This window comes from Mirounga angustirostris, unplaced genomic scaffold, assembly GCF_029215605.1.
Source record: "Mirounga angustirostris isolate CCGP_5_RB_7025 unplaced genomic scaffold, mMirAng1.0.hap1 SCAF_2, whole genome shotgun sequence".
NCBI lineage: Eukaryota > Metazoa > Chordata > Mammalia > Carnivora > Phocidae > Mirounga > Mirounga angustirostris.
This window is the reverse complement of record NW_026991710.1, coordinates 125,203,102-125,220,200: the sequence shown is the minus strand read 5'-3', so window position 1 is coordinate 125,220,200 and position 17,099 is coordinate 125,203,102.

The window sequence follows — 17,099 nt, the reverse complement described above, 5'->3', positions numbered from 1 at the left end:
GTACCACATTTTGTTTATCCATTCATCAGTTGATGAATATTTGAGTTGTTTCCACTTTTATTATGAGTAATGCTGCTATGAACATTTGTGTACAGATTTTTGTGTGGATTTATGTTTTTTTTTTCTCTCTTGGATATATAGCTAGGACTAGAATTGCTGGGTCATATGATAACTCCATTTTTAACCTCTTGATGAATTGCCAGACTGTTTTCCTTACCTTTATTTTAAATTTCATTACATTTGTCTTACAACTTCCATCTCTTACTTTAGGTAATAGATGTTTTCTGGAAAAAAATTCCATTGGAGTTGAATTATTTGTTAATGGAACCATGTTTTATGTGTTCAAAGGGAGCTTGATTTTTAATGGCATCTGGATTGTTAACACTTATGTAAAAGCTCTGAATTAGGTAACAGAAAACCTGGATTCCAAGGCTGAGCTCTAACATTAACTCACTATGTGCTGAGTCATGACTATTAACTCGTAAGATAGAAGGAAATTTCTTTTGAGAAAAATTATCTCGTATAATCTGTAATGGCTAGTGAAGTATATCAGAAAGATAAATTACATCAGGTGTCATAAGTTACACCAGGCTTAGATAAGGATAACCAGAAAAAAACCAAAAATGACAAAGTATAGATAAATTCAGGTTACTTAAAGAAAATGTTGATTTGGGATATTTGTCACTTCAATTTAATTTATAATTGAAAAACATCAATAATTTAAAATATGAATCTCACTTTTATTTATTCACTCCCACTTCTCTATATTTTCTTTGTCCAGAGCTTTAGTTTTGGCTTTTCTGTTGCCACCTTTTATCTAATAGCTAAGCAGAATATGGAGAGAAGTAGGAACCTGAATGATTGGTTAACTAATTAGCCTCTTAGTGCTCATGTTCAGAATTTTAGTGTGGAATCAAACATTCAACAGCTCTGAGATTCTTGGAAATTAAGATTATGCTGAATTCTTGGAGTTTAAAAGGTGTAGCAGCTGGTTTATAGCTGCCATTTTTAGCCCCCCCACCCCTGCTTTTTTTTTCTTTTTTAGATAGGCTGAATCTCCAGCCTTTTATTTTATAAAGGAGACAGACTGGCTAGAAATGGAATAAAGAAAGGTATGTTGCCAAACTGTATAATTTTTGAGCCATTCCTTCCATGGAAAAAAAGAGAGATATTATTCAATAAGTATCACCATGCATAGATTAACAACCTAGTGCATGCAAAACATTCATCTGGTTAAGATGGAGGATGCAAAGATAAATAATACCCAGTACCTTCCAAAAGTTTATTGTATCAAGAACATAGATAGCTGTTATGTTGAAAATGTCTAAAGATCATTAGATTGATAAATAAAGATGTGAAGGAAATTCAAAAGAAGGAGAAATAACTACCAGGAGAATTAGAATTAGACTTTAAGGAAGGGATTTGGGCTCTATTTCCATTGAACCTTGGTGGTTAGGGGATGGTATTTCATCAGGCACAAGATGCAAATATATTCTAGACAGAGGACACATTAGGAGCAAAGGTATGAAATAAGAAAATACACCCAGCTTGTTTTGGGAAGAAGAGTTTTATCCAAAAATATCCAAATATTCGAAAAGCCTTAGATAGAATCTTCCACAAATTCTCTAGACATTTCAAATAATATTTATGTTTGAGAGCCTTCTTAATATATATTTTTTTATATGGCTTTGGGGAATCTCTTCTGCCTTATTTATCATCCCATTGGAGAAAACAGAGTCCCAAAAGTTCCAGTGGGATATGTTTAGACTTGCCATATGACTTTATGTATAGAGAAGAATGTTTTGTCCAAAGACAATGTCCACATAATGTTCCACTGTTAGGTCCGTCTTCTTGAAGACAGGAAATTCAGAATGTATCTTTTGGATGAGTGGGTGAATGAATGAATGAATGAATGAGTGAATGGAAAGGAGACCAGCAGACCATTGTTTATGAGGGAAAGCTTAGGGGAACTTCCTTAGAAATGTGTTGTAACATCTTCTAGATTCTTACATTATGAAGTTCCTTCAAAACTGCTTTTGTGGTAATCATATATCTGCTATACTACTTCCTATATAGGTCGTGGAATTCACTTGGAGCAGGTTGAGTCCAGAATAGAAAGGATAGAAATATCACCAACTGCCAAACAGTTACCAATGAAATAATTCACCTATAAAAGTGCCAGTGTTGAGGTGTGAGATTAAGAATTGATATTTTCAGTCTGCTTATCATTTGTTTGGCATTGCCATTTATGTATTCAGACAATCAATGGAAGTTTGTTCAACTTTTAAAAATTTAATTTATAGTCCAAGAGACAGAAAGTATATTTTGTAAATAAATAAGATCTAGTATATATGTGAGGAAGCTTCCTGTAGTTTTCAAAGGATATTGTCTATGGAAAAAGATAAATAAGATAAAGGATTAAAATTATTTGTTAAATTTAGGGTTGGGGGATGAGTAAAAGAGGTGATGGGGATTGAGGAGTGCACTTGTCATCATGAACACCGGGTGATGTATGGAAGTGTTGAATCACTATATTGTATGTCTGAAGCTAATATTACACTGTGTTAACTATACTGTAATTAAAATAAAAACTTTACCAAATGATTTGTTCAATTTAATCAATAAAGCATTTTTGTCCAAATAGTTTGGACACTCTCTAAAGTCACAATGGGCTTGAACAATTTAATAAAAGGCGAAAGATTTATACGATCTGAAGAGAAACCAGAGTATAGGGCTTGAACAATTTAAACAACTCAAATATACAGATGAATATTAAACCTTTGATAAACTGTACTGTACAATCTGAAATTGTAAATTATAGTTGTCAGTCTGAAAGATAGAGGAATTAAGCAAAAAATAGGTGGTATTCATGATCATTTCCAACTAAACTGAGACAGAGACAGAGGTGATAAGAAAGCAAAGAATTAACTTGAAAAGACAATAAATACAATCGTACCTTTTTCTCTACATGAATCAACACCTTATATAATTTTTAATTACATGGTGTGTGGTTTGTAGAAACCGTTTTTTATGTCATACTCCTTAACTGTGGTTGAACTTTTTTTCTTCCTTGCCAGACCTCAACATTTTGGTGTATTCACATTAGATCTTTTCTTAAGGTGACATTACACATACAGGCAATGTCCTGTATGTATATACACTTCAGCGTCAGGTCGGTGGGGTTTGTTTGTGAATATTGAGAAGCACTTTTTTCCTTTGTGGTAAAATTTGTATCACCCTGACAATTCCTCAGTTCTCATAAGTAGTTTAATCTGGGGTGTATAGACCAATTATGAAGTCACATGAGGCACCAAACTTGTACAGTATCCAAACTTGAGTGAATTCAGTTGGCTTGTTGTCAGCAATCGACATTGGATATCAAGCTTCTGGCAAGAGCCTGCATGAAGTCATCTCTTCCACCTTCACTTGACCTCAGCCCAGGGGCTGTGGAGCTCCACTGTAATGTCTCATAATACATTGAGACACATCAGTGCCATGCCAGTCCTGCCCTCCATCCTTGCTGAGCTTAACTAATAAGTAAAGAAAGCAAAGTTCAGTGATGAGAAAAAAAGTTTTCACCCCTTTTAGTTGTTTATTAGGTTTCCTCCTGAATATGATTTTTATTTGAGGAAGCAAACAACAGGATCTGATCTAAAATCCAATACTATATTCAGCATTACAAAAAAAAGTTGTTTTATCTAGGTCAATGGCTTTTATCTATTTTTACATAACACGAGGTTAAAATTATAGTGAATAAAACAAAAATAAATAAAAGAGATGTTTTTGTGCTATTTCTGGCCTGTTAAGAAATAGATCCTACTAATAAGAAATTTATGTATTTCAGACAGGTTTAGAAGAAGTGTACCTGCAATAGTACATCTAATAGATACATCTGAAGACTCATTCATTGCAAACTATGTTGTTTGATGCCATTCTAAACACACAAGTACAAGAGGAACAGATTTAAGGCTATTAATCTTGATACCATTCTTAATCAAAAGAAGTTGAGATGAATTTAAACTAAGTAGATAAATAAAAGCAAATCCCAAACAAAGAAACCTAACTCTAACACTTTGAATTGGTTTTATAATATGTCCTTTCTCTTGGAGACAATCAGAAATGAACGAATATTTATTGAGAATCTACTTTGCATGTGCAAGTCATTTTGCTAGATGATGAAGGCCAGGTATCGTTCATACTTTATATGCCATCTTCTTTGGCTGGAAAAATGAGAGGGCTGAACAAAAGATTCTGGAAACTCAGAAGCTTTTGTCATCATAGATATCACTTACTGGTTTGCAAAGTCCAGTGGCTTTTCACTGAAAAAACAGGACCCTGCCACAGGTGCTGGGAGGGCTGAGTTTCAGAGAACTTTTCTTCTTCCTTCATTTGGTCTGTCTCAGCATTCTGAAGGTTGTCCAACTCTGGGAGCTCACCAAGTTTCATTTCATCCATTAGGCCTGGAAGTGAAGAACAAACCTGCAAATTCTGTCAAAATTGGTGATGTATAGCTGCTGAGAAATTCAAATTGCTTCAAGTGTGGGAGCCAACAAAGTAATGTCCCACTACAGGATGAAATCACAACAGCATGTGCTCACTCTCTATGTGAGCTGCATTCTAGATGCATGGGGAAGAGCCAAAGTATGAGTTCATTGAAGAAATGGTGAAGTGCTTCTTCTTAACCCTCTAGCTGCCAAGAGTTCTACCAGATCCAGCATAGCTATAGATCCCACTGGCTATAACACCACACTACACAAAACCCCAGCAATGATAGACAAATAACACAGACACATGGAGAGCAAAGTGAAAATATAATTGAGATTGTTGATTGGGCTGGAATTCCCAAATGCACCATCACATTAGCAGTAATGGTGGCTGAAGCGGTCCAGGTTTATAAAGTTTTGTTGCCCTCCATGAGTTTAAGAATGTCACAGCCTACCTTTTCATAGCATCTTCCTTGTCTGAGTTGTCTGAAATATGTTTTTTATATGTCATGGTGACAAGCAAGTTTTAGATGAGAAGTAAAACCAAGGTGTTGGTTTGTGAGGAGAGTTAAAATTCCCTTGGGGCTTTTTTTTTTCTTTTTGTAAAATCATTTGGCAAATGTGAAAGCACTGAGCTCAAGGCACTTTGGAGGCCTCCCTTCTCATTGGTCTCAATTCTTTCTAGGTTTCAGGAGACAAACTCTGTGAGAGAGGAATGTATGTCGATGAAGAATTCAAACTGTGTGTGGTCATCAGGAGGAGGTTTTAACAAGGCGTAGCCTCACAAAGAAGTGCTCTGGAAAACAAAATGTAGTAAGATATATTTGTGGCTCTTACCTCAGAGCAGGCTTTCACATTTCTAAGAGAGCAGAAGAGAGCCCCTGAGGAATGTTCAGCATGGGCCTGTGATAAAGATGGAAGAGGACCATCAAGGGTAAGGGTGACTGGTACACTGTTTGTGTACCAACAGTGCTATGACCACAAGGTATCAGGCATCTCCTCTTCCTTTCTTTGTCACATGCTCGTCTGCTTCCATGTTTCCTCCCCATATTTAAGTTTGCTGGATAAAACAAAGAATGCCCAGTTTACTTACATATACACAGTGAATAATTTCATTCATTATTATGGAAAAATATTTGCACATTATATATATATATATATATATATATACATATATATATACATACATATATATATATATATAGTTTAGCTGGGAATCAAATTTAACTGAGTGTCTTGTGCTTTTGTTTGCTAAACCTGGCAACACATCTACATCCCATCTAGTCCATCCCATGGGAGCTTAACAGCAGACAGAGAAAAGAACTGTAATTCCTAACAACGGCCAAGGAAAACATCACCAAAAGAATCAGGACGGCCTCAATAACCCTGGCTATTTATAGGCTCAGTTTCACTGATGAAATGTTTGTTTGCCATGTGCCTTTCTGCCCAGGCCTCACATTCCTACCCTGGCCTGATGCTCCAACACTAATTCCTGTCCTTTTAAGTTCCTGGTTTGAGTGAAGTACTGGATAAAGTGGGAAAACTTCTGGAGAACTGTCTCAAGTGAAGGCCCTAGGTTGTCTGTGGGGGACACTTATCATCAGGGGGAGGGGTGCTGGGTTCAGCCTTCAGAGTTTTGTCTTTATTCTTGTTCCTCAGCAGCATCTTGGGTAAACACCCCTGTTAAATCATCCGGTTGGTTTGATTCACTGATTTTTGCATATGAATGCCTTGGATATTAAATAAAATCTTGAGATACAAATGAAAACATTGCTGTGTTGCTGCTCTCACATATTCACCAGGAAAAAAATGCTTTCAAATATGCATTGCCTTAGATCGGTTTAATGAGAGAACTATAAGAAGAAAGATATTAAGCCTTATGTACTGCTGTGTACTCACTGAGAGAGTGTAAAACTGAAAACTCTTGCACCATAGAATCCACAACTGATTGATGCCAGTCATGGAAATGTGTCAAATTTAACAGCTTTCAAGCACCATCTTACAAATTGCACATATTTTCTTTCCTATGTAAAGATTTAAATTGGCAGTGTATTATATCTGTTTTAATCTCCGTAAATTATATAAATAATTTACACGATATACAAAATTTCTTTCTAACACATTAAGTGTTAACAACACATTTTCATCTCTACTCCATAGATCATGTATCAAACATAGAATGCACCTAGAATACAAACTGTAAAGCAGATATTGAAACTTAGCACATACTAGGAAAATAAGAAACATTCCTTCGCAAGTTGGAAGCAATGCATTCCCAGTGGTAAAACAAAAATACCACAAGTCTGCTAATAAATCCACCAATAAACTTTTTAACTATATTCAAAGGGAGACTAATAACCTTATAGTGAGTAATGCATATATATGGTTGTTTACTAAGACTTGGAATATATGTCCCCCTGAATTTGGGGGGATATATGTCTTTATATCCTTTATGAATGTCTTTAATGTTCAAATACAATCCTACCTAATTATAAGTGATCTTTTAATTTGATTTGAATTTATTCTCTTGTTTTATGTCAGGCTGTCCCAAATGTACCAGCAATGACTTTTTTTTTTTTTTCCAGATCTTTCAGATCTAAGACTGGCTCTTCTCATTAGACTTCATCCCTACAACTTAAGTTAGACCCTCTTTTACTTGCATGCTAACAGAAAAGAGACGAGTTACATATTTTGTAATTTCTCACAGCATTTTATTTAGAAAAATGCCACAAATCTGCATTGAGCTTATGCTATTTATTGCCTTTTAAGCTTCATCTTCATTTTTAAATTGTTTTAAGGCTCTGCTTAAATGTACTTTAAAATTTAAAATATTTTAGTAAAATTGATAAATATGAATATTTCAGAAAGTTTTTTTTATCTGAAATTAGTTATGTGCCAGAGCTGCCTGAGGATCAGCCATCCAATGCAAATGAGCAATAGAGAGATACAGCTGCAAAGGCCAAAAAGCTGAGGTAGAAAAGAAACAATGACTTTGTCTGATTAGGAAGAGTTTTATGGTCTCGCAGCCACAGAAATGTAGCACGGTGTTTAGTTTTGACTTTTTGTTTTTGTATTTCTTCTTCTCTCCAAGCCTAAAATAAAGTAGGAATCTCAAAGATCAGAAGCGGGCCTAGGACAGAACTCTTAGAGCAGAGAGGATGCTAATACAAACAAATCATTGTTTCTTTTAAAGGGAGTACAAGTGGATAGTTGGAAGTACCTTATCGATAAGGTTTAACAAGAAAAAAAGACTTTAAAAACTCACTGTTCAGGACTGCTACACTGTGTGCTCAGAGGCTAACTTCCACTCTAATTTTTCCCTGAAGGAAATAACTTTGCCACCTAAAAATGATTGTATTTGAGGAGTTTTGTCTGGAAAGTGAGTTAGATAAGGTAGAACCCAGTCCTAAAAAGGACTTGGTGATTTTATTTCTTTAAATTTTTGTCTGCTTCATATCTGGTATAATGTAGTTGATATGATACTTTTACCTAAGTTTAGCAAAGTATCCAAAAAGAAATATGCAGAATTCATGTCCTGTCTCTGCAACCCCAAATCTCTGTTTAAAATAGACCCACAGAATTTAGGGGGGGAAGGAGCAAGATGGAGGAGGAGTAGGAGACCTAAATTTCATCTGGTCCCAGGAATTCAGCTAGATAGGGATCAAACCATTTTGAACACCTACGAACTCAACAGGAGATTGAAGAAAAGAATAGCAGCAACTCTCAGAACAGAAAAGTGACCACTTTCAGGAAGGTCTTTTCTGATTTGCTTAGTGTATTTTTTTCTAGGGTCATTGTTACCCTGTTAGCATTTTGTTCTCTCTTTCATCTATTCTCCTCTGGACAAAATGACAAGGTGGAAAAAATCACCTCAAAAAAAAAGAACAAGAGGCAGTACCTACTGCCAGGGACCTAATCAATATGGATATTAGTAAGATGTCGGAACTAGAGTTCAGAATGACGATTTTAAAGATACTAGTTGGGCTTGAAAAAAGCATGGAAGATATTAGAGAAACCCTCTCTGGAGAAATAAAAGAACTAAAATCTAGCCAAGTCAAAATCAAAAAGGCTATTAATGAGGGGCAATCAAAAATGGAGGCTCTAGCTGCTAGGATACATGAGGCAGAAGAGAGAATTAATGATATAGAAGACCAAATGATGGAAAATAAAGAAGCTGAGAAAAGACAAATAAACAACTACTGGATCATGAGGGCAGAATTCAAGAGATATGTGATACCATAAGATGAAACAATATTAGAATTGGGATCCCAGGAGAAGAAGAAAGAGAGAGAGGGGCAGAAGGTATATTGGAGCAAATTATAGCAGAGAACAGCTGCATCAAAGGGGAAGGAAACAGGCATCAAAATCCTAGAGGCACAGAGAACCCCCCTCAAAATCAATAAAAAGAGGTCAACAACCCAACATCTAATAGTAAAACTTACGAGTCTCAGAGACAAAGAGAAAATCCTGAAAGCAGCTTGGGAGAAGAGATCTGTAACCTACAGTGGTAGAAACATTAGATTGGCAGCAGACCTATCCACAAAGACCTGGCAGGCCAGAAAGGACTGACATGATATATTCAGGGCACTAAATGAGAAAAATATGCAGCCAAGAACACTATATCCACCTAGGCTGTCATTGAAAGTAAAAGGAGAGATAAAAAGCTTCCAGGACAAACAAAAACTAAAGGAATTTGCAAACACGAAACCAGCCCTAAAAGAAATATTGAAAGGGGTCCTCTAAGCAAAGAGAGAGCCTAAAGTAACATAGACCAGAAAGGAACACAGACAATACACAGTAACAGTCACCTCACAGGCAATACAATGGCACTAAATTCATATCTTTCAATAGTTACCCTGAATGTAAACGGGCTAAATGCCCCAATCAAAAGACACAGGGTATCAAATTGGATTAAAAAACAAGACCCATCGATATGCTGTCTGCAAGAGACTCATTTTAGACCCAAACACATCTCCAGATTGAAAGTGAGGGGGTGGAAAATCATTTACCATTCTAATAGACACAAAAGAAAGCTGGGGTGGCAATCCTTATGTTAGACAAATTAGATTTTAAACCAAAGACTGTAATAAGAGATGAGGAAGGACACTATATCATAGTTAAAGGGTCTATCCAACAAGAAGATCTAACAGTTGTAAATATCTATGCCCTTAACATGGGAGCAGCCAATTATATAAGCCAATTAATAACAAAAGCAAGGAAACACATCAACAACAATACAATAATAGTGGGGGACTTTAACACTCCTGTCACTGAAATGGACAAATCATCTAAGCAACAGATGAACAGGGAAATAAAGGCTTTAAATGACACACTGGACCAGATGGACTTCAAAGTTCTATTCAGAACATTCCATCCCAAAGCAACAGAATACACATTCTTCTCTAGTGCCCATGGAACATTCTCCAGAATAGATCACACCCTAGGTCACAAATCAGGTCTCAACAGGTGCCAAAAGATTGGGATCATTCCCTGCATATTTTCAGACCACAATGCTTTGAAACTAGAACTCAATCACAAGAGGAAAGTCGGAAAGAACTCAAATACATGAAGGCTAAAGAACATCCTACTAAAGAATGAATGGGTCAACCACGAAATTAAAGAAGAATTTTAAAAACTCATGGAAACAAATGAAAATGAAAACACAACTGTTCAAAATCTTTGGGATGCAGTAAAGGCGGTCCTAAGAGGAAAGTGTATAGCAATACAAGCCTTTCTCAAGAGACAAGAAAGGTCTCAAATACACAACCTAACCCTACACCTAAAGGAGCTGGAGAAAGAAGAGCAAATAAAGCCTAAACCCAGCAGGAGAAGAGAAATAATAAAGATCAGAGCAGAAATCAGTGAAATAGAAACCAAAAGGACAGTAGAACAGATCAACAGAACTAGGAGCTTGTTCTTTGAAAGAATTAATAAGATTGATAAACACTTGGCCAGACTTATTGAAAAGAAAAGAGAAATGACCCAAATCAACAAAATCATGAATGGAAGAGGAGAGATCACAACCAACACCAAAGAAATACAAACAATTGTAAGAACATATCATGAGCAACTCTATGCCAGCAAATTAGATAATCTGGAAGAAATGGATGCATTCGTAGAGATGTATCAACTACCAAAACTGAACCAGGAAGAAATAGAAAACCTGAACAGACCTATAACCATTAAGGAAATTGAAGCAGTACTAAAAAATCTCCCAACAAACAAAAGCCCAGGGCCAGATGACTTCCCAGGGGAATTCTACCAAACATTTAAAGAAGAATTAATACCCATTCTTCTGAAACTGTTCCAAAAAATAGAAATGGAAGGAAAACTTCCAAACTCGTTTTATGAGGCCACCATTACCTTGATCCCCAAACCAGACAAAGACCCCATCAAAAAGGAGAATTACAGACCAATATCCTTGATGTACATGGATGCAAAAATTCTCACCAAAATACTAGCCAATAGGATCGAACAGTACATTAAAAGGATTATTCACCACGTCCAAGTGGGATTTATCCCTGGGCTGCAAGTTTGGTTCAACATCTGCAAATCAATCAATGTGATCCAATGCATTAATAAAAGAAAAACAAGAACCATATGATCCTCTCAATAGACGCAGAAAAAGCACTTGACAAAGTAAAGCATCCTTTCTTGATCAAAACTCTTCATAGTATAGGGGTAGAGGGTACATACTTCAATATCATAAAAGCCATCTATGAAAAACCCACAGCAAATATCATTCTCAATGGGGAAAAACTGGGAGCTTTCCCCCTAAGGTCAGGAACAGGGCAGGGATGTCCACTATCCCAACTGCTATTCAACATAGTATTAGAAGTTCTAGCCACAGAAATCAGAAACCAAAAAGAAATAAAAGGCATCTATTGGCAAAGAAGAAGTCAAACTCTCACTCTTTGCAGCTGATAGGAAACTTTATGTGGAAAACCCAAAAGACTCCACCCCACAACTGCTAGAACTCATACAGGAATTCAGTAAAGTGACAGGATATGAAATCAATGCACAGAAATCAGTGGCATTCCTATACACCAACAACAAGACATAAGAAGGAGAAATTAAGGAATAGATCCCATTTACAACTGAACCCCAAACCATAAGATACCTAGGAATAAATCTAACTAAAGAGGTAAAGAATCTGTACTCAGAAAACTATAGAATACTCTTGAAAGAATTGAGGAAGACACAAAGAAATGGAAAAATGTTCCATGCTCATGGATTGGAAGAACAAATATTGTGAAGATGTCAATGCTACCTAGAGCAATCTACACATTTAATGAAATCCCTATCAAAATACCATCAACTTTTTTCAAAGAAACGGAGCAAAGAATCCTAAAATTTGTATGGAACCAAAAAAGACCCCAAATAGCCAGCGGAATGTTGAAAAAGAAAAGCAAAGCTGGCGGCATCACAATTCCGGACTTCCAGCTCTATTACAAAGCTGTCATCATCAAGACAGTATGGTACTGGCACAAAAATATACACATAGATCAATGGAACAGAATAGAGAGCCCAGAGATGGACCTTCCACTCTATGGTCAACTCATCTTCGACAAAGAAGGAAACAATATCCAGTGGAACAAAGACAGTCTCTTCAACAAATGGTGTTGGGAAAATTGGACAGCCACACACAGAAGAATGAAACTGGACCATTTCCTTACACCACACACAAATATAGACTCAAAATGGTTGAAAGACCTAAATGTAAGACAGGAGTCCATCAAAATCCTAAAGGAGAACATAGGCAGCCACCTCTTGAACCTCAGCCGAAGCAACTTCGTCTTAGAAACATTGCCAAAGGCAAGGGAAGCAAGGGCAAAAATGAACTATTGGCACTTCATCAAGATAAAAAGTTTTGCAAAGCAAAGGAAACAGTCAACAAAACCAAAAGACAGCCGACAGAATGGGAGAAGATATTTGCAAATGACATATCAGATAAAGGGCTAGTATCCAAAATCTATAAAGAACTTATCAAGCTCAATCAAGAAATGGGCAGAAGACATGAACAGACATTTTTCCAAAGAAGACACCCACATGGCCAACAGACACATGAAAAAGTGCTCAACATCGCTCGGCATCAGGGAAATCCAAATCAAAACCTCAATAAGATATGACCTCACGCCAGTCAGAATGGCTAAAATTAACAAGTCAGGAAAGAACAGATGTTGGCGGGGATGTGGAGAAAGGGGAACCCTCCTACACTGTTGGTGGGAATGCAAGCTGGTGCAGCCACTCTGGAAAACAGTGTGGAGGTTCCTCAAAAAGTTGAAAATAGAGCTACCATAAGATCCAGCAATTGCACTACTGGTTATTTACCCCAAAGATACAAATGTAGTGATCCAGAGGGGTACATGTACCACGATGTTTATAGCAGCAATGTCCACAACAGCTAAACTGTGGAAAGAGCCAAGATGTCCACCGACAGATGAATGGATAAAGAAGAGGTGGTATATATACACAATGGAATATTATGCAGCCATCAAAAGGAATACAGTCTTGCCATTTGCAACGACGTGGATGGAATTGGAGGGTATTATGCTGAGTGATATAAGTCAATCAGAGAAAGACATGTATCATATGATCTCACTGATATGAGGAATTCTTAATTATAGGAAACAAACTGAGGGTTGCTAGAGTGGTGGGGGGTGGGATGGATGGGGTGGCTGGGTGATAGACATTGGGCAGGGTATGTGCTTTGGTGAGCACTGTGAATTGTGTTAAGACTGTGGAATCACAGACCTGTACCTCTGAAACAAATAATACATTGTATGTTAAAAAAAAAAAAAAGAAGATAGTAGGAAGGGAAAAATGAAGAGGAGGAAATTGGAGGGGGAGGCGAACCATGAGAGGCTCTGGATTCTGAGAAACAACTGAGGTTTCTAGAGGGGAGCAGGCTGGGGCAATGGGTTAGCCTGGTGATGGGTATTAAAGAGGGCACGTACTGCATGGAGCACTGCGTGTTATATGCAAACAATGAATCATGGAACACTACATCAAAAAGTAATGATATAAGGTATGGTGATTAACATAACATAATAAAACAAAATTAAAAAAATAAAATAGACCATAGAATAACTCTGCTGATGACTTGTAATTCACGTACTCCCCATCCTTACCTCTGTGCCTCTCCTAAAGCCCTGTTCTACTTTTTTTCACATACATGTTAGACATCATTACCCCAATTCCAAAATCTCTAGAATTAATTTCCTGTCTGCTCTTTTGCCTGATTTTTCTGCAATGCTTTCTCTGTGTCTCCCTGATGTGTCTTTTCTGCCTCCTGTCTCACTGTAGTGATTCTACAGCAACATCTCCCTTTCCTGGGCTTCCCTTGCTCATTCTCACTGCCCCACCTTGTTTCCAATACCTATGGGATGTCACTTGAACTATTCCAGTGCCTTCTGCTCCATCTTCCCAACTGCTGTCAGGGATGGAAATATTCCCATTTGTTATATTAAAGAATCAGCCACATTACTATATAATTATTGTATGTGCATTTTACAATCATTACCTTTCAAGCCAGTAACAGCATACATTCTATTTACAATTATTTTTCAACAAATAACTATTTTGAGTTAGGATTTTTTAAGGTGTGATTTGTGTGGGTTCTAAAAGAGTTTCTTCCATTTGGTAGGCCTGGAATGCCCTATTTCTGTTCACCCAGTTTTATTTAAAACCGACTTAACACCACCACACCAACAAAATATCTTTCTAATATAATATATTAAAGAACATTATCTCTAATAAAAATAAATATTATTTATGAAGAGTCTTCATATTCATAAATATGATAGGAAGAAAGTGAGAAGAGATAATCTATTTTTTAAAAAAATAATTCATTAATCTTATTGAAGGCTGAACACATTTTAAATAACAAGCAAGAGCCTCAAAGACTTTGACATAAAAAATACAAAGATCAATAAAACAAGAGAAATTATTAAATTTCTACTGACTGATAAAGGTTTTCTACAGGACAAAGAGTTGAAGAAAAGAGATATTAGTGCTACCATGCACTAAAATACAGGATAGATTGACAACTTGGGATGAATATTGATTAGAGAGAAATATGTGATTGTTGGAATCAGTGCAGTTTCTGTTCCAAGATCTGAATTAAAATTGAGGAATGACTAGTGTATTTTAAACTTTTCACTTCAGAGACTGTTCATAAAATGGAAGATGTGGACAGGTAAATAATTTACAGGACATATGTAGTTAATGAAAGGGTTTCTGGTCTCATTTAAAGAAGTTCCAATAATCTGTCCTTCTGAATTAGGAATTTCTTATTCTCATCCATAATGGATATAAGGCCAGTTAACATTTAACTGGCACATGATTGCAAAGCACTTTGCAAATATAAAACATTATGTAAGTGCCATAGAATCCATTACTTCATACTCAATCTTCAAACAACAATTAATGAACAATGCAGTATTATAGAATAGACTTACTAATGGAAATTTAACTTCCCTATAGTGTTAGAAGTTTTCAGAACATTACATAATTGTTTAAAGTCAAATTGAATTTTAATTCATACATTATTTATACTATTGGGCTGTCTGGTTTTAAATAGATACATATGTAACATCTTATATATATATAATTATATATGAATGCATATATAAAATCTTCCATTTCCTCCATGAAGTGATAATTTTCATTCTCAGATTCATATATTTGTTGCCTCACAACAAAGCGCTTTTCAAGCACCCTCACTATGTCAAGCATTATGTATAATTTGCAATGGACTCCGCCTTTTCAAAGCTGCTGATGCTGAATGACCCCCTTATTTGAGGAACCCTCATTTTTTTTTTCCTTAAAATCGGGGTTTTGGGGAAATGGTCAAAGAAAAGAAGCTGGGTGCATTCTTCTTGTGGAAAAAGTCCTGGGAAAGTTTTGAACTTGAAGAATGATGTGGCATGCCCTGAGGTTCTAACATGCAGACTACGCAGGGGGTTACTGTTACCTCACCTGCAAACTGATTGGATCAATCAGTATTTTCACATTGTTTGGACAGAGGAAATTAGTCTCAACAGCTACACTGTTTTCAATGTTTGGGGCTTTCAGGATACTTCCGTTTTTAAGAAAAAAATGAGGGAAAGTAGGAACCAAGAACCCCAGAGATTTTATCAGCTCTCAGAGCTGCTGATTTTGTGCAGGCAGATGAGGTCAAGGTGAATTTCAAGAAAGAATATCTTGAGGCATGCTGCGCTTTGAGTGCACTGAAGAGATTTTAAGAAGTGTGGGTCTCATCATTTACAAAAAGTTGTGCCCAAAAGGTCTAAGAAAAAAAGTTTGATCAACTATCTCCTACAACTTTTGGTATTTTTTTATGTTAAATAGATTTTTATATACTTTTAAAGATGGTAATTTTGTTGAAATTTAATTGGCTTTGAATTGAATCTCAATTTAGGAAAACTTTCATAGTATCTTTAGGTCACTATTCCAGAACTTTTTAGAAGAAGAAATGAAAGCATTTTGTTCAACAAAGCCCTGAATATTTCTGCAGCATGTGACCCAAGTGCTTGTGGGTAATTTACTCATTCATTCTGCTTTTTATTCATTCTAAAGACATTTATGACTTGCTACTATGTACTGGCCATTGTGTAAGAAAGTGAATATGATGGGGTTGTGTTAGGAAGTTCACAGTGGAGATCAGAAAATAAACAATTATCATACAATTGGACAGCTGGTGGGATAGATTTATGTACAATGAGGGGTCTCTAATAGTCTGAAAGGTCAGGTGGGTCAAGACAAGTTACTCTGAATAAGTGAGTTTCAGTTTCCATGAGTATGGCAGGAAAGGATATTCCTGGTAGAATGGATAGGAATGCCAAGTCTCAAGCAGGAGACAAGATTATAGGGCACACAAAACTTGTGATCAGAATATAGGAGATATATGAAAAAGTGGCAGAAAATATTGCTATAGAGAGAGAAATAGAGATAAGATCAGGAAGGCAGCTGTATGTAATGCTAATGAGTTTGAACTTTATCATGAAGTGATTAAAAAGACACCAAAGAATAGTTGTTATATGGATGAGTGAATGAGTCTGCAAGTGAGATAAGAATACTTCTAATGCATTTCCAAATTGAAATTGAAATCTTTGGCAGTTTTGATGCTCTTATGTCTATGACATGTTATATATAGAGAGAGATACATTTTTATCACAAGACAGGTATATATCTCTAGGTATATCATCATAGATAGGTATAATCTGTCTATGTAAAAGACAAAAAAATCTGTCTATGTCTATGTACACACATATATGTGTGTACGCATGTGTGTATATATATTAAAAATTATCTTCCCATCAAGGGAAGAGCATGGTTACCATGTTTTCCAGGGCCCTAGAGCAGAGTCTGGCACACAGTGGATACTCAAATAATACTTATTGATTGAATGTCTGAATAAACAGATTTTAAGCAGCAGAGTAATGTGGATAAGGAAGCAATCTCTGGGACTATGGAATGGAAAACAATGTGAAAGAAGGAACACTTAGAGATGATCGGTGCATTAATGTCCTTCGCGATTTGGAATAGAAATGATGAAAAGTTAAATTAAGAGACTTGAGGACTGAACAGGGCAGCTGGGTGGCTCAGTCAGTT